Here is a 24901-nt window from a genome sequence, read left to right as displayed (position 1 = left end):
ATCTCTAGGGCTGCAGTAACAAAGTACCACAAACTAGGTGGCTGAAATAACATAAATTTATTGTCTCACAGTTCTGGAGGCTGGAAGGCCAAGAACAAAGGGGTCCTGGGGAACAGAATCTGCTCCATGTCTCGGCTAGCTTCTGGTGTTTTGCTGGCAATCTATGACACTCTGGCTTGTAGAGCATCTTGATCTCTGTCTCCATCTTCACATGGTGTTCTCCCTGTGTGCATGTCTCTTTGTCCAAATTTCCCCTTTCTGTAAGGACATCGGTCAGATTGGATTAGGGCCCACTCTAATGACCTCATCTTCACTAATTACATCTGAAACAGCCCTTTTCAAAATAAGGACACATTCTGAGGTTCTAGGGGTTGGAACTGTGGAGGAACGCAAGTCAATCCATAACCCAAACATGCAATGCCTGAGCCAGAAACTCAGATTGCAGTTCTGTTAGTTTTGAAGATAACAAGGTTCAAACCCTTGACTCAAATGAAATGTTTATTTGTGAGTTTTATTTACTTGTGTTGACACTTTTGTCCATTGCTCTGGACAACTGGTCACTTCTTTTGGGTTCTCAAAGTGCTTCCAAAAGCCAGCCTCTTTGCAACTCAGACAATGAAGAACTCTCTCTAAAAATGTGTTACTAAAACTAGGACTTTAAAAATAATAAGTTGACTGAAACGCTACTTAGTGAATAACAAAATCAGTACAACACTGGTGTTTCTGACCTCACCTAGGCTTTGGGGATATAGTACATGAAACAGAAAGACATTCTGAATCAAGGGTCTTGTGACAATCAGAGAGATGCTACAGGGCACTTGACCCCAGAGCAGCTATGTACAACTTGCCTTTATGTAGTTCTGGCCACACATGGGTGGGAAAAACACTGTTAGCTAGTCATATGCATAAAGATCTAGACTTTCTTTAGGATTCCAAGAAGAAAATGTAGAACTAATTTTATCTAAGCAACTCATATTAGTTTCCTGTGGCTTGTAACAAATGATCATAAATTTAAAACAGCAGATATTTATTTTCTCACGGTTCAAGGGACCAAAAGTCCAAAACTGAGGTGTTGGCAGGGCAGTGCTCCTTCCGAAGGCTCTAGGGGAGAACACTTCTTTGGCTCTTCCAGCTTCTGGTGGCTGCAGGTGTCCCTTGGATTGTGGCCACATCACTCCATTCTCTGCCTCTGTCTTCACATGCCTTGTCCTCTGTCTGTATCTTTTCCTCTTCAGTCTCTTATAAGAACACTTATCATTGGACTTGGGGCCCATGTGGGTAATGCAGGAGCATCCCATCTTAAAACCTTTAAATTAATTACATCTGCAATAACCCTTTTTCTGAATAAGGTAACATTAGGACATGGATATATGTTTTTGGGGTGCACCTTTCAAGGCACTACACAATTGCCCAAGAATATCCTTTGTATCTTAATAATACCTTTAATATTTTTCTAATTAAGTAGTGGTATAGTAGCGTATTAGTAGTATATTAGTTGACAGAAAACAGGAATAGAAGCATTCATTCTGGGAAAGAATCAGGAGGAATACAAAATCCATTCTGCTTTTATAGGCTTTGACCAGTTCTATAAGGTCTGCTTTCCCTTCCAGCCTCTTCTGGCTCATCTCTCTTCCATTTCTGCACTTCAGCTAGATAGCAAGTCACTCTTCTTGTATCTCTCTTCGAGGTTTCTGCCTGAGTATCTTATCCTATTCTGTTGGATATGAGTCTCCTGGTTACCTTTGTTTACCTGTTATTGCATGTCAGCCCAAAAGTCACTTTTCTAGGAAGTGTTCCTAAAGCAAAAAATCTGTGTTAGATGTCTTTCCTATGGGAATGCATAGCACCATGTACTAATCTGTCCATACAAACAAATAAATATAAAATGAGAATCAGTCAGGCAAATGAAGATATTAACAAGTTGTCATCCAGTTCAGCAACCAGAACATACCTTTATGGCAGCCATGTTGACTTCTATTTTAATTGCGTTGTAGTCATAGACTATCTTCTGCATCAAATCAATCTTTTAGAGTTCTGAAAATTTCTTTTGTGACTAAGCAGTCAGTGTTTATATATGTTCCATGTGTGCTTAAAATACACACAAACACACATATATAAAGATAGATGCACCCCTTTGTTTATCTCAGCATTATTTACAAAAGACAAAATATGTATTAGGCTACAATAGCCTGGATGTCCATCAATAGATGAATGGATAATATAGATGTGGTACATATATACAATGGAATATTACTCAGCCATTAAAAAGTATGAACCATTGCCATTCACAATAACATGGATAGAACTAGAGGGTATTATGCTAAGTGAAAGAAATCAGACAAAGACAAATACCATATGATTTCCCTTATATGTGGAATCTGAAAAATAAATGAACAAAGAAAACTGAAATAGACTCTTGAACACAGAAAATGGACTGGTGGTTACCATAGCAGAGGGGGTAACTGCCAGGATGGGTGAAATAGGTAAAGAGAAAAAAATGTAGTGAGAAAATAAAATATATGTGGTCAATTAGACCAAGTTTGTCAATCATGTTACTCAAATCATTTCTATTCTTATTCATGAGGATGTATTCTCCACCCACCATCTGATGGAGATTTAGTAATCTTTCTCAGTTTGATTTAGGTTTTATCACTTCAAAACTCAAACGCTTTTTCTCCAGGACAATCAGTTCTTTCTGAAGGGGTCAAGTATCATTTAGATATCAAAAATAAAAATAAGTCCTCTACATGGGCATAAAACAAAGTGTGAATTCAAGTGAATTCTCTTTTTCTTGTGTCACTTTTAAAGTGGCACTGAATACATTTTTACTTGGTACTTTTTTTTAATGTTTTGAGCAATGGTAATCTTGTTGGTATAAAAATAAAGACCCAAAGTGATAAAGCTGAAGATTAAAGTTCTTTTGACTATATAAATTTTGTTATGTTTGTTTTAGAATTTTGTATTGCTATAGGCACACCTCATCTACTCATTTATTTTGGAAAAACGTGGCACAGTCAAAGTACTTTGCAGCAATTGTTTGATGAGGCACATTGCTGATAGCTCATGAAAGCAGAAAGTTACAATGATTCAAAATTATTCAGTTAAAGAGTAGACACTGTTTAAAAAGCTATTCTTAATTATGTAGATTGAACAGACTTTACCAGCACTTGGCTGAAGCTTTTGATGCTACACAGAAAAATTTTATTCCTTGACACCTAGAGAGAGAGAAAATTATAATGAAAAAGATAGTGTTGTTCATGGTTGCTGGGGGAAGTCATAAACTATCTAAATTACAATTTTGGAACAGAATAAATTATGTAAACTAGTGATTACTTAGGATGCAACTGAATGAGAAAAAGGACAGAGCAGAACAGAAGGATTTATCCAAGCTATTTGAAAGAGCCATGTGCAATAGATGCTTGTACTTGCCATATGCAAAAATGTTGTCTGTGGATTGGGTATTAACACGTTTGAAGGAAAAGTGTGGAGAATCAGTCTGCTAAGAAAACATGCACCTCCTAACTTTTCTGTTCCTTTTTTAAAGTATGTTTTTTGTATTTTTCTTAAGCTAATATATATTTGAGAGGATTACTCTTAATATAATTGAAAATTAACTCAAAATTGGTATGATTATTCAACATTCTATTTTTAGCATTTGAGACAGGTACTAAATTATCTCATAGATAGATAGATAGATAGATAGATAGATAGATAGATAGATAGATAGACAGGTAGATAGATAGATAGATGAATGGATATTAGGTACCCTGGTGCATATCTTACTAGTTTTATGTAAGAATCTATTATAAATGTATACATTAATCTGGGAGTCCTTTTTTTTGTTTCTCCCATTATTGTCAGAACTCTTATAGAAACACCTTATCAAAAAATTGCAATGACTTTCCATTCTACCCAGAATAAAAGCCAAAGGCCTTCCCATTACCTACAAGTCCTTACATGAGGCCCCACAAGCCCCCATCTTTTAATTCCCCTCCTCAGATCTCTGTTCCAGCCTCAGAGGCCTTTTTGCTATTCCTCAAAGAATGCCTTCTTCATTCAGAGACTTTTCACTTGTTAGTCCCTCTATGTTGAATGCTCTTTAAAGTAATAAATCAGTATACCGCCACCCACTTCATCACTGTCAGTAGTAATAGGAATGACCTTTTCACCAATTTGTACCTTGATCAATAGAACCAGATTGATACACTTGGCTAGCCAGTCAAGCTACATATTCAGTAATTTCCTTAATTCATGTCTCCACCTGGTTGGCAAATCCAAGCTCACAAGTATTGGTCATTGGGAATGGTAGCAAGTCTTCTGGCTCTGCCAGAATGTACTAGATACTGAAAACACTCAGAGCCAGGGATTGTGAGATTTCAAGCTCTTCACCAAAGCAGTGTCAGTTGACAATCTTGACAAAGGAATTTTTAAAATAGCTTTTTCTGTGTTCTTTATTCTACCATGTAAATGTTCATTATTTCTTTAACAACCTTTTTTTATGGTACCAACTATGCGCAAGTCACTATTTCTAGTACTTTTTTTCAAACCATGCTACTTACGGCAGAATTTGTGACTGGCTATCAAGTTTTCAGATGTATTATGACTTACATCTCCTTTTGCTATAAGGAAGGCCTCAGTACTTATATTTCTTTTCTCCATGTTTACTGAGATAATTCATCAATGAATTCATTCATTAATGAATGGTGTATAGAGGTACACTGGCAAGGAAAATAAATGGGGATCCCTACCTCAATCCTTACATAAAAATTAATTTCATATATATAATAAAATACATAGAATATTTCATACATATATATAACAAAAATATATAACATTTATATGTATATTTAAATATATGTACTATTTATGTATAATAAAAGAAATCACAAAGGTATCAAAGAAAAGCATGGTTCAAGTTTTAAAAAATAAATTAGGGATGAAGAGAGTTTTTCTAAATGGGGTACAAAACCCAGAAGCCTTAAATAAAAGCTTCATAATGGTGATTACGTAGAAAAAAAAAAGTTCTGTTTTTCACATCATTTATGAAAAGGCATAACATCCTCAATATAAAGAGCCATTATAAGTCAATAAGAGAGGCCTAGAGTAAATGGGGCCAAGCCTGAGAATGACAAAAAGATTAGGTGAAAAGAAAGAAAGGAAGTTCATATGACATGGACTAAACAAAAAGTACAACAGTAAGTAGAACTGATTTTTCACCTTTTGGGTTGGTAAAGAACTAAAAGCCTGATAATATGAATTGTTGCTGTGGGTGGCGGGAAAAGGTCCTCTCATATATTATTTAATAGGAGTATAAATTGATAGAAATCTTTAGAAAGACCACATAGCAGTATCTGTCAAAATTTGAAAAGCATGTGCCTTTGATCTCAGTTCTACCTTGAGGAATTTGTCCTGTGGACATATTGAAATGAATGAAGGTTCCTGAATATGCACATTTTGTGTGGCATTTTTGTAATAGAAAACATGCATGTACACATGGGAAGAAATACCCTTAATGCCTGCAACAAAAATGGACTGATTAAATACATTTGGGTATGTCCAATAATGGAACAGTATTTAAAATATCCATATATATCAATATAGATAGATAGCCAAATGCTTAAGTTCAACATTTTTGTTATGTAACTATATGTATAATCCAATTTGGGTTAACAAAAGAAAAGATATACTTTAGGTAAGTGAGGTAACACTTTCTATGTACAGATAACAAAAAGGTAGAAAGGATAAATGTCTTACATTTGAATACATGAGGAGGATGATAGTGAACCTAACAAAGGTTCAATTTCCTTATAGCAGATAAATGTTCTGTGCATAGAAAGTACTTCAGTTCCTAGGCTTATCTAAATTTGCTTGTCTTTCCTACAAAAAAAAAGAAAAAGATTTAAAATATTGTTGCTGATTTTTAAATTTGTAATGACCTGTTAATTTGTGGTTATAAGATTCCATCGGGAGAAGACGATGTTTTATGTCTACAGCATTATCTGTTTTCTTTGCAGCCAGATCCAATGAGCAAATATTTGTGGCATGCAAATCACCCAGGATTTGTCTGTAGCAGTCTGCACACGCCCAGCTGCACAGTCATCAGCTTGACACTTTGTAACACAGATGCTGTTGGCCTTTACCATCTTTGGCATGAATCCAAGGCTCGTTCTCCAGTGGAACAGCCAAGAGGTAAATCATCGAACTGGCCCAGCCTCGCTTCCATGAGACTCCTTTGTTGTGAACACTTACACAGTGAACACAAACTGATGAGCAGCATGAGTCACAGCTCGCCCCAAGACATCAATTTAAAAATTAAACCAGCTCTTCTTCAATAGCCTCTGAGTATATAAATACCATCTTCAAATATATATATATATATATATATGATATTACATATCAAAATTTTTAAATGCTTGTTTCTTTTTTAATAAAACTGCTCTTTCATTGAATGAGCAGGACTATGTGTTCCCATTCTGGCAAGATGAGACAGCAGGAAAATATATTTGTTTAATTACAGCCTTTGAAGAGAATGGTACATTCTTAAGTAGCAACTTTGTAGAAGAGAACATAGAACATATATTAAGACCTCCTTTGAAAGGGGTTGCAATTCAATAACTGTTTTATTGTTATTTTTGGATTGTCTGCAAGGAAAAACATATTATTCCTACAATTATCACAAAGAATAAGGTAAACATGGGACTTGAAACTTAAAATTTTCTAGGCCATTTTCTACATAAGATTTTCTTACATTCCTAGTGAAGGCTGTTATAATACAGTAAAAATGAGGTCTATATACATTTCTGACTAGTGTTTTCTGAAAGTAGAATAAAATATAATTGCCACAGTCATTTCACAATACTGCCTAAATAGGTAAAATATTTACATCGGAACTAAGACTATTTCTACTTCAATCTTAAACCTTTATTTCATCTTAAAAAGTTCATCTTTGAAGTATACTTTAAAAAGAATAACTGGACATCCATATGCAAATAAATGAATCTAGACACAGACCTTATGTCCTTCACAAAAATTAACTCAAAATAGATCATGGACCTAAATGTAAAACACAGTACAATTAAACTAGAAGATAACATAGGAAAAATCGAGGTGAGCTTGACTATGGCAATAATTTTCTAGATATTTGGTATGGACCAAAGGTGTGATCCATTAAAAAAAATTGATGTTAGACATCGTTAAAATTAAAAACTTCCGCTCTGGGAAAGATAATATCACAAAAACTAGAACACAAGCCACAGACTGGGAGAAAATAATTGCAAAGAAAACACGTGATAAAACAGCTATCTAAAATATACAAAGAACCTTTAAAGCTCAGTAGTAAGAAAATGAACCACTGGGTTAGAAAACAGCCAAAAATTCTGAACAGACACCAATCCAAAAAAGATATACAGATGGCAAGTAAGCATATGAAAAGAAGTTCAACATCATATGTCATTAGAGAATTGCAAATTAAACAACAATGAGATACCTTACACACCTATTAGAATGGTCAGAGTCCAAAACACTGACAACTCCAAATGCTGACAAGGATGGGGAACAAAAGGAACTCTCCTTAACTGTTAGTGGGAATGCAAAATGGTGTACCTGCTTTGGAAGACAGCTGGGCAATCTCTTGCAGAACTAACATCCTCTGACTATATAATCCAGCAATCAAGCTCCTTGTGAACTCCAAGTGAACTGAAAACTATGTCCATACAAAGGTCTGCAAGTGAATGTTTATAGCCACTTTTTTCATAATTGACAAAACTTGGAAGCAACCAAAATGTCCTTCAGTAGGTGAATGTATGAATAAACCATGGTACATCCAGACAATGGAATGTGACTCAGCACTAAAAAGAAATGAACTACCGAGCTATGAAAAGGCATGGAGAAAACTTAAATGCACAGTACTAAATTGAAGAAGCCAGTCTAAAAAGGCTTTATATGTATGATTCCAACTACGTGACAGTCTGGAAAAGGCTTCACTGTGGAGACAGTGAAAAGACTAGTAGTGCTTGTCAGGAGTTAGGAGGGAGGAGAAAGGGATGAATAAGCATTTAGGATTTTTAGGGCAGTAAAACTCTTCTGTATGATACTACAGTGGTACATATATATCATTACACATTTGTTAAAACCCACAGAATGTACACAAAGAGTAAACCTAATATAAACTATAGACTTTGGGTGATCAAGATGTGTCAATGTAGATCCACCAATTATAACAAAGTACCACTCTGGTGCAGGATGTCTATAGGGGGCCTGTTGTGCATATGTGGAGATAGGAACTCTACTTTCTGCTCCATTTTGCTAGGAACCTAAAACTGCTCTAAAAAAGAGTTTATTATTTAAAATGAGTCAAATGTTCAAAATTATTTATTTGCCAGTGTTTGTAAATTCTAGCTAAACTAATAAGTTGAGGGGGTCTAAATAGCATTTTTAATGTAACATAAATATTTAGGTAAAATATAGATACCCAGGATAAGGTTTAAAAACAGACTGATTGTCCCCCAAATAGAAGCTGTCCAAAGAACAATACTATGAGGACCTCAAAGAAACAGCTGCTTCTTGGTGTGTTTTAGCTGGTGCTTGAGACGGCGGAAAGGAGACAGCATAAATTTCTCCTTTCGGTGGTGACTATACTTTTGCTTCTCTGATTCTCGGTTGAGAATGCACATTGAGCATCGGTTTAGCAATAAGTCAGGGGAGGGGACAGGCTGAGGTGATTTGGGGCTGGGGTGCAGGCCTGGGAAGTGGACTCTCTCAGTTCCTTTCCCGGGCTTCAAAGGCCAATCTATGGCAGTGCATTTCTGGCTTAGTCCTATCACTACTTATTTTCATAGGTTAGTTTCAATTTTCCAGAATACATGGCATTGTATCATCACAGAGATAGATTCATCACCCTAAACATGGAATGGATTTGGCCAGAAACAGCACTGCTGCAAAAATGAAAGAATCTTAAGGCTTCCATCATGTTTTCCATTTTTTACTCACTCTGTCTCTTAATGATGCTTTTCAGAGTGCATGCACTTTATGAGATGCTCAGCATTTCTAAGATAGATGCAGAGTTCCAAGGACCAGGCTGTACATTTGCCATTGGTGATGAGACCCAGGAGGTGGGGTGTAGAAATGGAGCTGGGCATTATAGTAACCAGTTATAAAAGCCCAGCTAGATTCATGGCCTCATCTTTTCCAATGAGAGTGAGAAAGCCTTCAGTCCCATCTAGCATATACAACGTGGGAATACCACGGACACAGATAGCACACACTGCAGGCAATGGGGCTGGGCCAGGAAGGGGTCTGAGAACTGCTTTCCTTTGTAGAAGCTTAAATGTCCTTGAAATGATGCCATACATGGAGCTACATGGTTATAGAAACCCCTTTTATTAAAGCCTAACATAGGTGCTCAATTTTTGCATGAAGTACCTTAATCCTTTGCTTCACGACTTTCAGCAAAGGAAGGCTGATGTTAAAGGGAGAAAAGAAAGGATTGGCGGTATAACGCATGGCTGTTGCTTGTGTTTCTTGAAGCAGCCATTAAAAACTCAATGTGTACGAGGCATTGGTTTTAGGAAGACCTGTGAGTGACCTATCATGAGATGGGCTGAGTGCAAAATATCCCTTCACTGCCACCCCTAGGACATTAAACATGACATCAACCTACTCTATTGAATTTTGATTAAACAAAGGAATCTACTTTGCCTTACCAGGAGTGCTGTATAAATGGAATTCATTCTGACCATTTTCATTCATTTTATAAATGAAGTGTCAGGAATGGGGCTTTACAAGTATTAACTCATTTAGCCTATGTAACAACCACATGAAGAGTTAATGACAGTTGTTTATTAAGTCAATAACAGCTATTACAAAACTTTTAATTTATTTTGAGCCACAATTAGGGGACAAATGTTACAGATCAGTAATAAGACTTGGGCAAAATTAGTAGGAACTGGATATATAGTATTTATAGAGATCCTACCACTGCATTTAAAATTTAAACATGTCCCCAAATCAAAGAGTTGGTACATCAACATAATTTCTTAAATTTCCTCTAAAAGTAGACAGAGTTATTATGCCTCAGGGTGGCTTTCTAGACATACTTCGTTTTGGCATGTTTACATTCCAATGAAGTGAGAGTTTTTTAAATGATAGCAAAATAAAGAATGATTTCATCTTAAATAAAAAATACTTACAAACACGTATTTTACTATCGTAAGAAAGACTCAAATCCCATTATTAAAGTTATTTTGATCTTCATCTTCCTCTTGTCACAGAGATTACCTTAACAGAAAATGCAAAACACAGTCCTGCTGACTGCTTCTCAGCGGTCAGCTCAGATCACGCTGTCTGCTCCCGCACGAGGCCCAGGCTGCCACGGGTTGCAGATGGCACATTTTACAGGTTGTTCCCCGCGATGAATAACACATTACAGAGAACACTCCAGATGAATCTGAGCAGCAGCCTGAACGCTCCTTTAATTTGAATTTCATTATCACAGGGCTGAGAATTCCTGTCCTGGAAGAGCGCGCTGCTCTGTTTCCGCCTCCCTTGCAGAACCCGTCGCCTGGGAATGTTTTCCTCCCCTTGGCAGCCCGCTCAACAAGGAAACGCATCCACAGCACTTGTGTGCGGCACAACACTTCAAGTTAAAGGCCGCCTCCGCGGTGGAGCCTGCTCATGCCCCTCCTGAAGCCTGCAGCCTCCCCCAGTTCTCCCTAATTTGCACCACCTTCCTTCCCGAGACTCAAGGACATTCTGTGGAGGTACATTATAATGCCAAATTGTATTTCTCCATCACAGAGAGGTACTGGTTACTTTGGAATACAGCCCAAATTTCCGAATTTAATATTTAGCTGATTCCTTGCCAAAAAGTGGGGCCTGATATAAATTCAAGTGCTGAAACTTCACTTGTTTTTAAAAATATCACTGAAAGGAACATTTCTACTGCATACCAGAAATATGTTTGGCTCTTTCTGTGACGATAAAACTCTGTCCCTCTGAGCAGACCTGGATGGCCACCTTCTAGATGATTTTTTTACCCCAGAAAGCTGTCTAGGGAGTGGACTTATGATCAATAGGATTTTCAAGTACTAGATCTGTATTCATATTTCGAATTAGAGAACCTTATTATTTTTATGGGCATCTTTAAGAAAACTATCAAATGACACCCTCCTTCTTTTATAATGTACCCATTACCACCACCTTCTATACTGATGGAGCAGGTGCTTCGACCCCAATTTGGTAGCCATGAGAGATTAATGAGGCCACCTTTGCCCTCAAACTTCTTGTACATTTTAAACTTTCATCTCCTTTCCCATTGGCAGGAAGTGAAGGGAAAGAACCTGACAAATGAAGGTTTCAGTGACCAAAATGCAGCCTGCTGAGGGCTGGGAATAGTACTGCTAAGAAAATCAGACTTTGCTCAAGCAAGAAAGACCACTGAGGTAGGCTCAATAGTGCTCCCCTTCCCCCCAGCCCCAGAGCTCCACATCCCAATCCCTAGAACCTGTGACTGTGTTCCTTATATGGCAGAAGAGACTTTGGCAATGTGACAAAATTAAGGCTCTTGAGATGAGACTGTCCTGAATTACCTGGCTGGGCCCAATCTAATCACAATAGTCCTTATAAGAAGGAGGCAAGAAGGTCAGTCAGAGGAAGATGATGCAGAGTCATGAGCAGATGTTCAAGATGAGAACATGCTATGCAGCTGGCTTTGAAGATGAAGAAAGGGGCCAGGAGCCAAGGAATGTGAGTGGCCTCTTCACACCAGTACAGGCAAGGAAATGGATTCTCCCCTAGAAGCTTCCACAGGAATGCAGCCCCTGCTCACACATTGTAGACTTCCCACCTCCAGAACTGTAAGATAATATTTTTTTGTTACTTGCAGCCATTAAGTTTGCAGCAATTTGTTACAGCAACAATAGGAACCCCATACAGACACTCTTTACCCAACCAGAAACTAGAATCTGTTCCCAGCACAGTGATAGATAAGCTTGATCCTGGCAATTCTTAGTAAGTCTTCAGCACTGGTCTATTTTAAATTAGCTAAATCTTTGAACTTACCTCCTACACTCTTCCTTAAAATCATTGCACTTGAGCTACATTTTGAAGGGGCTCCAAGCTGCCCTTCAAATGGGTGAAGTGTGTTCCATCACACTTGTTCCATTTCCCCAGTGACCACACAGTTCTGCATGTAGGCACTTCCTCAGTGAGCCCGTCCTTGACCCCCCTTTCTTCAATAGCAGCCCTGTCATGCCCCCATGACTCTGTTTTATTTTGCTTCACAAGGCTTACAATTACCTCATATATTTGCTCATTATCCATTTGCCCTGACAGCTGTGTAAGCTGTTTTTTGTTGAGCCTCATTCCCAAGTCTAGACAATTCCTACAACACTGTGGGTGCGATACAATATTTTTGAATACCTGAAATTACTGTGGGGGCTACTGGTTGTTAAGAGTAAATAGTGTTGGGGTGTTTCTAGTTCTCTGGTTAAAGGATATTAGCTCCAGGCCTTTCCTTGTCCTGAGGGCCTAATCTTTATATTTTATCTAGTTATAAGAAAAAATGGGTGGCAACTCCTACTGGATATACTAGGAAAGGCATCTTTCACATTCTAGAGAGTTTACTTCTGGTGAGGCAATAGAAAAAATAAATACGCTGTATTGAAGTAACTATTGAGTTGAACTGTAGAAATCTAAGTTCAATATCCCTCCTAGTCCCAAGACAGTCCTCATATATATAATCTAATAAATTCTATACTAGCCAAATATATACTTGATATAGCCAAAAATATATATTTGGTTGGTATGGAATTTATGCAACTTTATCCCACAGGTAAAATCTATAACAATATCCCAAAATATTATGAAGAAATGGATAGATCATAGATCTTGTTCAAAGTGAGTAACTTCCTGTAAGACCTGAGCTACTGCAGAGGGTAAGTTAATGCTTATGGTTGAGAAGACACCCGCAAATTCATATTGTAACCAAATGTAACAACAGCTGTGTATACATCAGTGAAGTGTTTCACTTATTCTAAGAAGCTACCATTGCTCAGAACATTTTTATAACTTCTTTGAGGAATTACTATCAAAGCTGGGGGAAAAAGACATGCAAATGGCCAAGAAGCACAAGAAAGCAATCTCAGCATCATTCGTCATGAAGAAAACATGTATCAAAACCACAATGTGATAATACTCCACATCCACAGGATGGCTGTTAGTTAGAAAATGGAAAGCACCAAGTGTGGAGGATGTGCATAAACTGGAATCCTCGTATGTTACTGGTAAGAATGTAAAGTGGTACAGCCACTGTGGAAAAGATTTTTTCAGCTCCTCAAAAATTAAAAATAGTAATAACATATGATCCAGCGATTCTACTGCAGATGAATACCTCAAGGAATTGAAAACAGGTGCTCAAACAAACATACGTACACAAATACTCATAGTGGCACTATTCCCCATAGCTAAATGGTGGAAGCAATTTACCCAAATGTCCATCAGTGGATGAATTTCCATACAATGGAATATTATTAGGTCATAAAAAGAAATGGACACATGTTAATACATTCTACAATGTGATGAATCTCAAAAACATTATGCTAAGTGAAAGAAGTTAGACACAAAAGATCATATATCATTTGATTTGTTTTATATGAAATATACAGAACAGGTATATCTATGCCAATACAGATGAATATTTATAAGAAGCTAGAAAGAAGGGGAAATGGGGAATGACTGCATAATGGGTACAGTTTTCTTTTGGTGACAAAAACATTTTGGAAGTACACTGAGGTAGTGGTTATAATGTATTAAATACCACTGAATTGTACATTTTAAAATGGATAATTTTATGTCGTGTGAAATCTACACCACCCAAAAAAAACCTTTTTAAAGATGAGGAAAGACTCTTGAGTTCTCCAAGCATATTGCCTATGGCTAGGTGCTCAATAGGTATTTGTGAAACTGAATGCTAAAATATAGTCATGCCCTGTAACAAAATTTATTTTTTGGCATTAGCCAAGATCACTCTAGGCTAAGTCAGCTGAATAAGGTCATCAAACTGAGTCATGCCATCTTAATTTTGAATATAATAATGTGTAACTACAAAGCAAGGGCCTGCTGGCAGAAACTCACGTTTCCCTCTGCCTAGCAAACTCGAACCTGTTTAAACACTCCAGCTGAAATGTCACCACATTGTGGAGCTTCCCTTACCTTGTCAAGCAGAGCTTCCCCCGGGTCTTCCATTTTGTACTGTTCACAGCTACCTATGTACTTCTAGTTCTAAAATGTATCTGTCTCCCCATAACAGTGTTGGTCAGAAGAAAAGCGATGGCTCTAATTTAGTGACACACAATTAGCAAGAAGCACCATGTTGGCAGAGAGAAGGCTTCACAAATGTTTGTTGAAGGACAGAAAGAATGAACTAACAACTGAATGAATAAAGCTTTAGTCGAATTGTGAACTAGCTCAAAAGACAATTCTAAAATCAGAATCCCAAATTTGTTTTGAGTAATGTCAGCATTCTGAAATGAATGTATACCCATCCAATGTGAATCATGAAAGAAACTATCTTTGACTGTTTAAATCTAATGTCTGCTGAAAAACATCCCATCTTTTAATTGACATGCCTTATACATTCTCCCTGAGGTGACTGCTGTGCATAGCATAGCCAGGCAGATGCTCTTAAGACAAAGTTTTTCAGAATAAACATGTGCTAACTTGTCCTCTGAAAGGGTAAACAATGGGTCTTTGTCATTAAGGAAGAAATATTTTAATATTTTTGTAATCAAGCTGCCACCACAGTTCTGCCAGGCTTTTCTTATCTCATGGGAACATTCTCTGATAACAATGCAGTTTTGTGCTACATTTCAAACAAATCTGGGCCGCTGCAGGTTTGCAAGGGGCGAGGACAGTCTTGTAATTACGTGCCTCCATTCTGCTGTCACACGGAACAAGATGAAATTCTTAGCATTTTTCTTTGACCTTGGGGGCACTTCTGAAACTTGAAGCAGCATGAAACTTAAAGGATTCCAACCCACTGAAATAAGAAAATAGAGTGTTCACCTGAAACTAGACCAAACTAATAAAAGAAGACTTTAAAAAGCTATGCTTGCCAATCTCCCGGGTTTCGTAACCCATTCCTGTTTAGACAGCCAATCACTGAGATGAAATTCACTACCAAATTCAGCAATTCTATCACCCAGCTCAGCCACTCTGCTTTACTTTCCTTCCTGGTTCTTATCGAACTGCCTGGCATATATTTATTTGTTTATCGCTTATTGCCTGTTTGTCCCAATAGACTATGAGCTCCATGATAGCAGGACAGGTTATCACGGCTGTGTTCTCTGCAGCTAGAAGAGTGCCTAAGACAGGAGGTGCTGAATTTATATTTGTTGAGGATATCTCTCATCTAAACGATATTCTAAAATTGTGATACTTACAGGAAATAAGAAAGAGGAATTTCAACGTAATTCAAAACAATTTCAAAATCCACACTCACTAGTGGAACTAAGTCTACTGGCAACATGTTGAAATAATAGTCAGGAAGACAGTAGACCAAGGACCCAGATCTCCTTGCTCAAGGTGAAGCTGAAATCAATATGAAGCACAGACTTATATGATAAGTTATCAAAAAGTATTTGAATGAACTGTCCAGGCAGCAGTTTAAACTCTGAGTCACCAAGTTTTATTTTGACTTACCTCAAAATTAACACCATTCTGGCACAGAAGTGATCCCACTCTGTTGTATATATGTGACCATATCTTTAACATGAGCAAATAATTCACTCAGCAAATATTCATGATAGAAGCTCAGGGCAATCACCCTAGATTTGCTCTCACCATGTCCCTTGACTCCTGGTTTATTTTATTTTTTTCAGCTCTCATGGCGGCCTCAGTCATCCATTTCTGCCACTGCTCTCAGTTCTCAGACCCACTGACAAACCTGGCTTTGCCTCCCTGGCTGCACTTCCATGCATACACCCTCTGGCTTGTTGGTTCAGCCTTTCTAGGAAGCACTTTCTCTGATCCAGGGCACCCCTGGGGTCCTACCTTCTGGCCTGGACCACATTTGAACACAATGCCCCATCCAGAAGGACGCAGGATGCAGCTTACCCATCTGAACCCAAGTACATACCATAAAAATAAACTGCTTCCTCCAACATTCAAAATGATTGGTGATATATTGCAAAATTGCTTATTTTACCCATAAACCTCACGTCCACCCTCAACACAGGAAGATAGAAGAAAATCCAGCTAAAATGTTCTCCTGGTGGGAATACTGCTTGCGAGTTGATCACAGTGACTGAGTCTGGGTCAGAAGAATTAACAAGATGTAGCGGTTCATTCTGATTAATAAAAGAACAAGTTTAATAGTAGTGTGTGTTGGGGTGGGGCGGGGTGGGGGAGAAGGGTTGGGAGGCAGGACCTGCAACCCTTCATCCCAGTTCCCCTGGGGCTGGGCCCCACCTCATTAGCATGTGGTTAGGAAGTGTGCTGCATTCCAGCTAACCGATTAAAACATAACTTACTGGCTTTTAAACATTTCTAAAAGCAGTACATGTTTATCACAAAAACAAAACCATAAAAAAAAAAACAGAAACCTCAAGCAAAATAGAAAAGTATGAAGTAAAATATGAAAGTTCCCCTTTCATTCTCCATGGATTGAGACCTGCTAATAGCTTACGATATACTCTTTTCAGATATTGTCCATGCACACAGAACCTGTTTTTATAAAATACCAATGAACGCTATATGCCATGATCACATTAACTTATTTCAACAAGAGTTCAGAAGTATTTCTCTCTCATCTGGGTAGTATGATGAACTTTTTTCCTCCTCCACAAATTAAGGTCAAGGGATAATTAAAACATACTCATACATTTTAGGTATTTTGAAAAAGAATTCCTCCTTCTGGAGAAGGTCCTTTTCAAAGAAAAGGAAAAAAGAGAACCACTAGACTGAGCATTTTCCAGGTTGAAGGCTGGTTCCCTTTTACTCCCCATTCATGACCAAGTTTCTCATGCCTCTTTCCTGTGTATAATCAAATCCTCTTAGAGAAGACAAACAAAAACAAAACCTACTCCGGATATATGGTACTTCCTTATTCATGAAATATCAAATCAATACACGTGTTACTGTAATTACTACATGTTCTGTGTTCCCCTCAAAGGAATCCCTATGAAAACATACATTTAAAAATTCTAAATTTGGTTTAATGGCAGTCAAACAGAAAAGAAGATTCCCTAGAACTATTTCAGACATAAAAGGATTTTACCCATATCCTCAAGCAGACAGCTAGCTGTTCTGCATTTTTGCATCTGACTACATTCCTTCAAACTATCCTTTTCTCCTTAAACTTTTTAAAATTTAAATAAATGGGAACATATAAACACACCCTGAGAACATTTTGCAGGTTGGTAACAATGGCACAAGCAGTGAGACAGCCGGCATATATTAAGTACCTGCTGTGTGCCATGTACTATGCTAGGTCTTAGGGAAACCAAGGAGAAGAACCTTTGACCTTGAGCAGTCCCCTGGACGGCCCAGTGCCCACACAATGGTGTTTGCCAGGCAAGCTCAGGTGGAGAAGGATTTCCAGATGGTGACAGATGAGCCACATTTCCTGAAAGACAAACAGGAATTCAGCAGGTGAAGAATGGGGAAGGAACTGGGGGTAGGGCAGGGGAAGAGCATGTAGCCAAGCCAGGAAGTTGGAACACAGAATCTTGAAGAGCAGATGAGGAGCTCAGGGCTGCGTGACAGGCGGTGTGATATTGTTGGTGACACAGGTGGGGCTCAAGCAGACAAGAGCTTTGTGTGAGATTCTGCACTTCAATTTCATCCTGAAGGCCTGGGCAGCATCACTAGAGATTCTGTCACGGACTGGGACATACACTGAACTGCCACTTCATCCAAGGAAATGTTAAAAATCTCCATGAACTTCAGTCCATACACATAAATCTTAAGAAAACAGGCCCTCATTTGGGTCTGTGTACCATTACTTTGGACAGAAGAATAACAATCTTGATTATCTGGTTTCCCAGACCACAAAGGAAACATCACATATAAACATTTTTGTGTGTGTGTGTGTTTATCTCTATGGAATGATGGATGGTAACAATTGGATGATAATAATTTCACAATACATGTAACTCACGTCATTACGCTGTATCCCTTAATCTTACACAGTGCTGTATGTCAGTGATATCTCAATAAAACTGAGAGAAAAAAAAGAAATGCCGCATGAACAGGGAGGGAAATGGAAGCTGCCAGAAGCAATAGACTGACAACAGCAGAAAGGGATGGCTGGGCATCTGAAGACACAAGGTAAGAATGCAGGGGAGGCAGAGCAGGCTGGGGGAAGGGACCTCACAACCATCTGTGAGGCAGCTGGGAGGATCAAATGAGTTGATATTTGTAAAGATTTAAAATTCATGTAAGTGCTAAATGAGTTGGCTGTTCTGTTATACTTCTACTAGAGCCAAGTATCATAGACCCTATACTGAGATGAGGAGAGTGAGGCCCACGGACATGGCCAGGGCTCAGTGCCAGGAAGGGGCTCAGCCAAGAAAAGGAGCCTCCTTTTCTGGCTCAGTCTGGTTTCTTTGCACTATTCCAAATGATAGGGTATATTCAATTTGAGATGGTAGGTAAATGTGACAAAATATAAGCAAGCGTTGCAACTTAAGAATGACTGTTATGCAAAATACAAAGTAAGATGAGGTGCTGGTGGGGAAAGGGGGAGTTTCCTTGCCACTGCTGGCTGCCTGGGTCCTGTGCTGTTCCAGAGAGAGGCTGGAACTGGGGCAACAAGCTGCCCTTCCTCGCTGAAGGGGCCCGAGACGTCCCAGGGTCATGGGAAACTCATGCCTGACTCCTGAGTGTTCTTCGTTGCCAGCTCATACCAGATCGAATAAGCCAGAATAAAACGTATGCAGTGATCCCAACATCTCCTATAAACCTGTTTCGTAAACCAGCATCTACCTTGGTCTCTCTCATTCTCTAATTTGTCCAAATCCCCTACCCAATACTCCAGTCCATACTGGAGCTGGATCTCCATGCTTAATCTCTGTGGGAAAATACTAGGGCTTTCCAAATCCTCCTATTCTTGTCCTTTCCCTGGAGGTTTGTACTGTCCCCTCATCGGCTCTCCACCTGCCATATAAACATATGCCCTTGAAATGTGTGGTCCCCTAATTGAAGAGCCTCTACTGGAATGTCCAGCTGATTTCCAGTCCCTGATCACCTGATTGCATATCCTAGTACAGAGAGCTTCAAAATAACAGATTGGAACCTTTGTGTTTCATGGACACTGTGACAAAAGCCTTTTGGCTGTTCTCCCCAGAGACAGCTTTTGTGGCCAGGACAAATATAACACATTTCCCTGAAAAAAAAAAAAAATGTTGCATGCAACCCAAAGGGTAAATTGAGTTTGGCTCTCCTTCAATGTAAAAATCGATGGGAATCAGATTTGGCATGACCCATGCCTCATGAGTTGGCAAATGGCCAAACACAGACTCAACCAGACATGCTTTTATATGTCAATGCAACATTTTCCATATGCAGCCAAGCTGTGCATGAGGCTGCTCTCTGAAAATATATAAATAAATCCACTTCACTGCCTTAGTTTCATATCTGTAAAAGCAGAACTGATCATTGGAAATGCTGACATAATTCACTGGAGGACTGTGAGAAATGAACTATATTTGTAAGCATTTTTGAACATGAAAGGGATATTACTGAAGCATGGAGAGCATTCTAAAAAAAGAAATCACTTATTTCTTGTCCTGCATTTAAAGCGTAGTTTTGTGGAACTTGATTTTGTTTTAAAATAATCCAGGCACTTAAAAGTACAGGCACAGTTTTTATAGTTTTAAGGCTCCGGGCCTTCCCTGAAACTGTTAGGGACACAGTCCATGTCTGTTAGTATAAGAGACACCTTTGTTTATAGAACATTAGGGCTGTGACAAAAACTGACACAAGCCAGGAAATATGAAAGTTAATGGTGGTACTTCATTCTAAATGTATGCTACAGGGCTTCTGGTTTTCTACAAAGTCTAGATTTTAAAGACAAAGTTGGCTTTAATATTCAACTCTCTATCTTTTTCCAGCTATAGTCATAGCAACAGTTATTTAAACAAATGTCTTTGAACTTCCTTAATTTTAAGAAATGACCCTTAGGTTTAATGAATATTATAAAACGCTTATTGTTCGAGCAAATGAGTTGGCTTCCCATATGGATGTCTATATGTAAGCATCACAGACAAGCATAATGTGAGCTGTGAAGACCGGGATCTCGCACAGGAGACCTAAGATATTTTCATTCTTACAGCATGTTGGCCATTCTCAAAGGTCAGGTCCTTTTATCTCCATGTTAAAAATGCCCTCAGTTGGATGGATGAAGTTTGAAGCAAGTCTCAGTTAGTGATATGGAATCTAGCTGAGTGCCTCTCCACAGTAAGTGGGTCAAGTGGACACAGAATTCCCCACCACTGCCATGCAACAACCTCATGGAGAGATGTGTCTGTATCTGCAGGTCAATGCAGTCCTCCGAAAGCAGACAATAGAGCATTTTTGTAAATGGCACAAAAATCTTTATGGTTCTAATAACAATGCACTTTCATATTGGTAATAGTCAATTACCTTGCTGACACATGAAGTTGAGGAAACCTGCTCTGTTTGAGCAGCTTCATTCTATGTCGCTTAGACCAACAGTGGGTCTGACCATGGGTGTGCAACAGAATCATCCATGAAACTGTTGTTTTTAAATGCAGCTATCCCTTTTCCCCATGGGCAATTCTGAATTAGGAGGAGTGGTATGGGGCAATTGGTAGGTAGGCAGATAGGTAGATAGACTGGCCAATCAATTGACAGATACAGAAAGAGAAATAGATGATAGGTAGGTATACAGACAGGTGGACAGAGAGGTAGGTAGGTAGGTAGATGGACAGACAGAAGTACTTTAATTCTATAAGTGATCTTGATAGGCTCCCCACTGCTTGTCTTAGGTGGTCTAAGGCCACATCATTCAACTGCCAATGAAAATTAATTCAGTTTCTACATAAGTATTAGCACACAATAAATGATATGCCTCAGGCTTTATTTCAGCCACCTTATTCATTTGTCCTCTTAGGGAAAGGTGCTGCATTAGATGGTGAGGTCATGGAACAGACATGGCCCTGTCCTTGACAAGCATGTGACAGACACATAAAAGAGCACGACACTTCACCTGATGGGTGCTGCAAGTGGGGCAGGAGAGCGTTCTGTGGGGCGGGAGGTGGGAGAACACCAATTCCGTCCAGTGGAATTGCAGAAGGTTCTCCTTCAGGGGAAAGGATACTTGCACTGGTCTTAATCAATGAGGCGACTTTGCAAGGTGGCAATGGGGGATGTGGAGCAGCCCAGGCCTTCTGTGTATAAGGATTAGCATGTTTAAATTATCTGTGTTTCTGGGTGTACTGAGAAGTGCGGAGTGGCTAGCCCACAGCATGTGCGAGTGAGGGGGACGGGGAGAAGGGGCAGGAGGTGGGGCAGGAAGGCGGTCAGGACGGGGAGGGGCATCCATGCACCAGTGACGCTGCAGATAAAACCAAGATAAAGGTACCTTGCAAGCCTCCTTTGTATTCCTGGGAGCTCCACCCAATGCTAGATGTTTGATTTGTAAAAACACTTAGAATCAAAAACCCTCTGTCACTTTTTCAAGGGATCTTTACAACCACATGAGATATTAAGCCAAATATTATGAAAGATGATTTCATTAATTTTTATTGTTTCCATTAAAAGGTATGTATTAAGTCTAGTGTATAAAAAAGTCACCATTTATTAAGCAAAATACTCAGAAAACAAGCTATCAAATCATCCCTGTGTTACAATCTTTGAGGTCACTGTCAGTTCAAAATGATCTGAAACTCATTCTGAGGAGGGTGTGTGTGTGTGTGTGTGTGTGTGTGTGTGTGTGTGTGTGTTTGTGTGTGTGTGTGTGTGTGTGTTTGGAGGGGAGAATAGGACCTATTTCTCTATCCCTAAAAAGCAGGACACCTGGGGTGAGTCACATGATATAGCAAATATAGCATCGGTGTCTAATAGTGGCTCTGACCCAGCCACGCGGCACAGATACACAGTTAGTGATGATTAAATCATAGCAGTGCTATTTGGGGTCTAATAATGTACCTTTTCTATTACATAAAACTTGACAAGGGATTTTTTGCATCTCTTATTAAAACTCACATGTAAAATCTCACCAGAAACAGTTTTTGCCATGGTGATGAATCGTCTCTTAATATTTAATTTGCTTGGGAGACATTAAAGGAGAAAACAACCTTCCTGATTAGGAAGTAGGTGACTAAGTCTCTCCATAGCAAACATAGGCTTCTTTAAGCCATCTGAAAGGGCTGGGTTACAGAAAGCCTGGATTCAGTTTACTGTGCTCCTCTCCTGAGCTGTCATCCAGAAGAAGAGGAAGGGGGCAGAAGCTCACTGCTTACTTTTACTAGGAGGGCATTTCTGAGAGCGTATGACAGTGGTTCTCACCCTGGTGTCCATTAGAACATGGGGGGGCTTTGGAACAGGTCGACCAATGTCCTGACCCCACACCAGAGACTCTGAACTGATTAGTCCAGGTGAGGCTTACAGCCTGGTATGTTTTAAAAGCTCCCAGGCGATTCTGACGGGTGGCTAGAGCTGGGAACCACCACTGTAACTCTCAGGAGGGCACAACATATGTCTATGGTGTATAAACTGCTCTCGAGATGCTTACAGTCTGATTGGGAAGAAGACTCAACTGCAGAGTAATGTTGGATAAACCACTCTTGAGTATAAAATGTGTGGTGAGCTGTGAGTGCCCTGAGAAAAGGCAGGGATTGAAGATGTCATGAAGATGATATATGTGCTGGACCTTGAAACAGGGCTGGAATTGTGTTAAATGCTCTCTTCCCATCTCACTGCCACCACCCAGTCAAGAGTCAGTGGATTTCATTCTTAGGAGCTTCCATTCTTGCCTCTGTCCTGTCTGTTCTTCCCATTGTTATGCTGGAAACCACCGGTTCTATCATGTAATGCCTCTGCCTAAAACCCTTCCAAGGCTCCTGAGAGCTCCTAGAACAGAAGCCAGAGCTCAGGCCCACCATGACTGGCCTGAGACCCCTGGCCAGCATCCGGTGTCCCTTCTCATGCTGTCGCCACACCCTGGCAACATGGGGCTTGCTTTTTGTTCCTTGAATGTCCCAATCCCTTTCCTGTCTGGGGGCTTCTGTGTTTGCTGGCCACTCTGCTTGGGACATATCTTCCCTGGCTCTTACAGGACTGATTCCTTTTTATCCTTTAGGTCCCAGCATGCATGGGACCTTGATGTCCCAATCCCTTTCCTGTCTGGGGGCTTCTGTGTTTGCTGGCCACTCTGCTTGGGACATATCTTCCCTGGCTCTTACAGGACTGATTCCTTTTTATCCTTTAGGTCCCAGCATGCATGTCACTTCTCAGGGAGGCTGCTCATGGCTGCCCAGTCTGGAGCAGCCCTCTGCCCAACCTCATTCTTCATCTGTGTATCGGTTTATGAATGTCATGGCACCAATCAACAACCCAGATACCTTATCTGTATATTATTAGCTTTTGCTTTCTCTGCTAGAATGAACTTCCTTGATGGCAAGCTGCTCTGTCTCATTCACTCTTACCCACACTAACTAGCACAGAGTGAGTGATCAGGAAACATTTCCCAGATGGAAGAATGACTGAATGCTGAGGATGAAAAGGCACTCTAGGTAAGAACAGCAAGAACAAAAGGAAGGAAGGGGACACTCGTGGCGTGCGCACCACACAGAGAACAGACCAGTGGAAGTGGAGCACACATAGGAAATAACTGAAGATAAGGATGAGCAAGTCACACACAGTCACTAAGAGCCATGAATGTCAGGATTTGAACTTCACACCTGCTAAGGTGTAAAAAATGCTCCAGGGCTGAATGATCCAACCTGACAGGAAACCATGTTTGTAAAGCCCAAAAAGTATGGGCTTAGATACCAGAGGGATCAAACCATGATCCCTCTGAAAGAAAATGAAAGTATCAAATTCTCTCCTATCTCAGAAAAGTGTGTCTATTAAATCAGGCCAAGGCAGGAAATCATATTTGTAAAGCCCAAAAAGTATGAGGCATAATTTTAGTCACTATACATAATGAGAAAATTAAATATTTGGAAAAATTGATTTATGTGTAGAAATTAAAAATGTAATTTTTGGGGACAGATAGCTGTATGTTGGGGAATCATCTTTTATGGGAGAATTCTTCAGAGCTACTTATCAAAAATATACTGCAGATACTTTATATCTAACAGTAGGAAAATCTGCCAGCCTAACTTTGAGACTATAGCTTCTCTTAACACATATGTCAAAATTTATATAGAGAGCATTATTTCACTACATGCTTTTCAAATCTTGTAGAGTTTGAAAAGTAATAATGTGGAATGTAACATGTTAGTATTCCCGATGAAAAGTCATACATAAGTGTGATGAAAAGACAAAACATCATGTTACTCTGTGATCTCCCTCTAACCATGATCCCTCTGAAAGAAAAGGAAAGTATAAAATTCTCTCCTATCTCCAAAACGTGTGTCTATTAAATCTGGAAATATCATTTAAAAATCCTCTTGTGCCTCTTTTCATACTTTCTGTCATTGATCCTAATACTATCACAGCCTTCAAATGAAAAAATTTTGAATTCTTTGTATTGTGGTAACAAATCTCTATCAAAAAGCCACATTATAAAAAATTCCGTTTTATAAACACATGAATGTTTATGAAAGAAACAATTCTCAACTACATACTTTCTTACCCATATACCTCTATCTAATAGACTATTCATATATATGATAAGCTCATGTTCAACAATAAATCATTTATTATATACGCTTAC

At 39.1% G+C, this 24901-nt stretch overlaps 1 protein-coding gene and 1 long non-coding RNA gene across 8 annotated transcripts in view; one reads left to right on the top strand and one right to left on the bottom strand.

Annotated features, from left to right (window-relative positions):
- The window catches only part of PHACTR2 (phosphatase and actin regulator 2), a 252289-nt gene that overhangs the window by 156830 nt on the left and 70558 nt on the right, over window positions 1-24901 (bottom strand). The gene's annotated exons all lie outside the window — the stretch shown is intronic.
- Window positions 18012-24901, top strand: part of LOC118973086 (uncharacterized) — a 41751-nt gene continuing 34861 nt past the window's right edge. Inside the window, exon 1 of the long non-coding RNA XR_012124293.1 lies at window positions 18012-18324. This is a non-coding gene — a long non-coding RNA (uncharacterized lncRNA). The remainder of the gene's footprint in view (window positions 18325-24901) is intronic.

This window comes from Manis javanica, chromosome 13 (genome assembly GCF_040802235.1).
Source record: "Manis javanica isolate MJ-LG chromosome 13, MJ_LKY, whole genome shotgun sequence".
Classification (NCBI taxonomy): Eukaryota; Metazoa; Chordata; class Mammalia; order Pholidota; family Manidae; genus Manis; species Manis javanica.
Note: the sequence above shows the minus strand (reverse complement) of the source record. Positions and strands in the feature narration are given on the sequence as shown.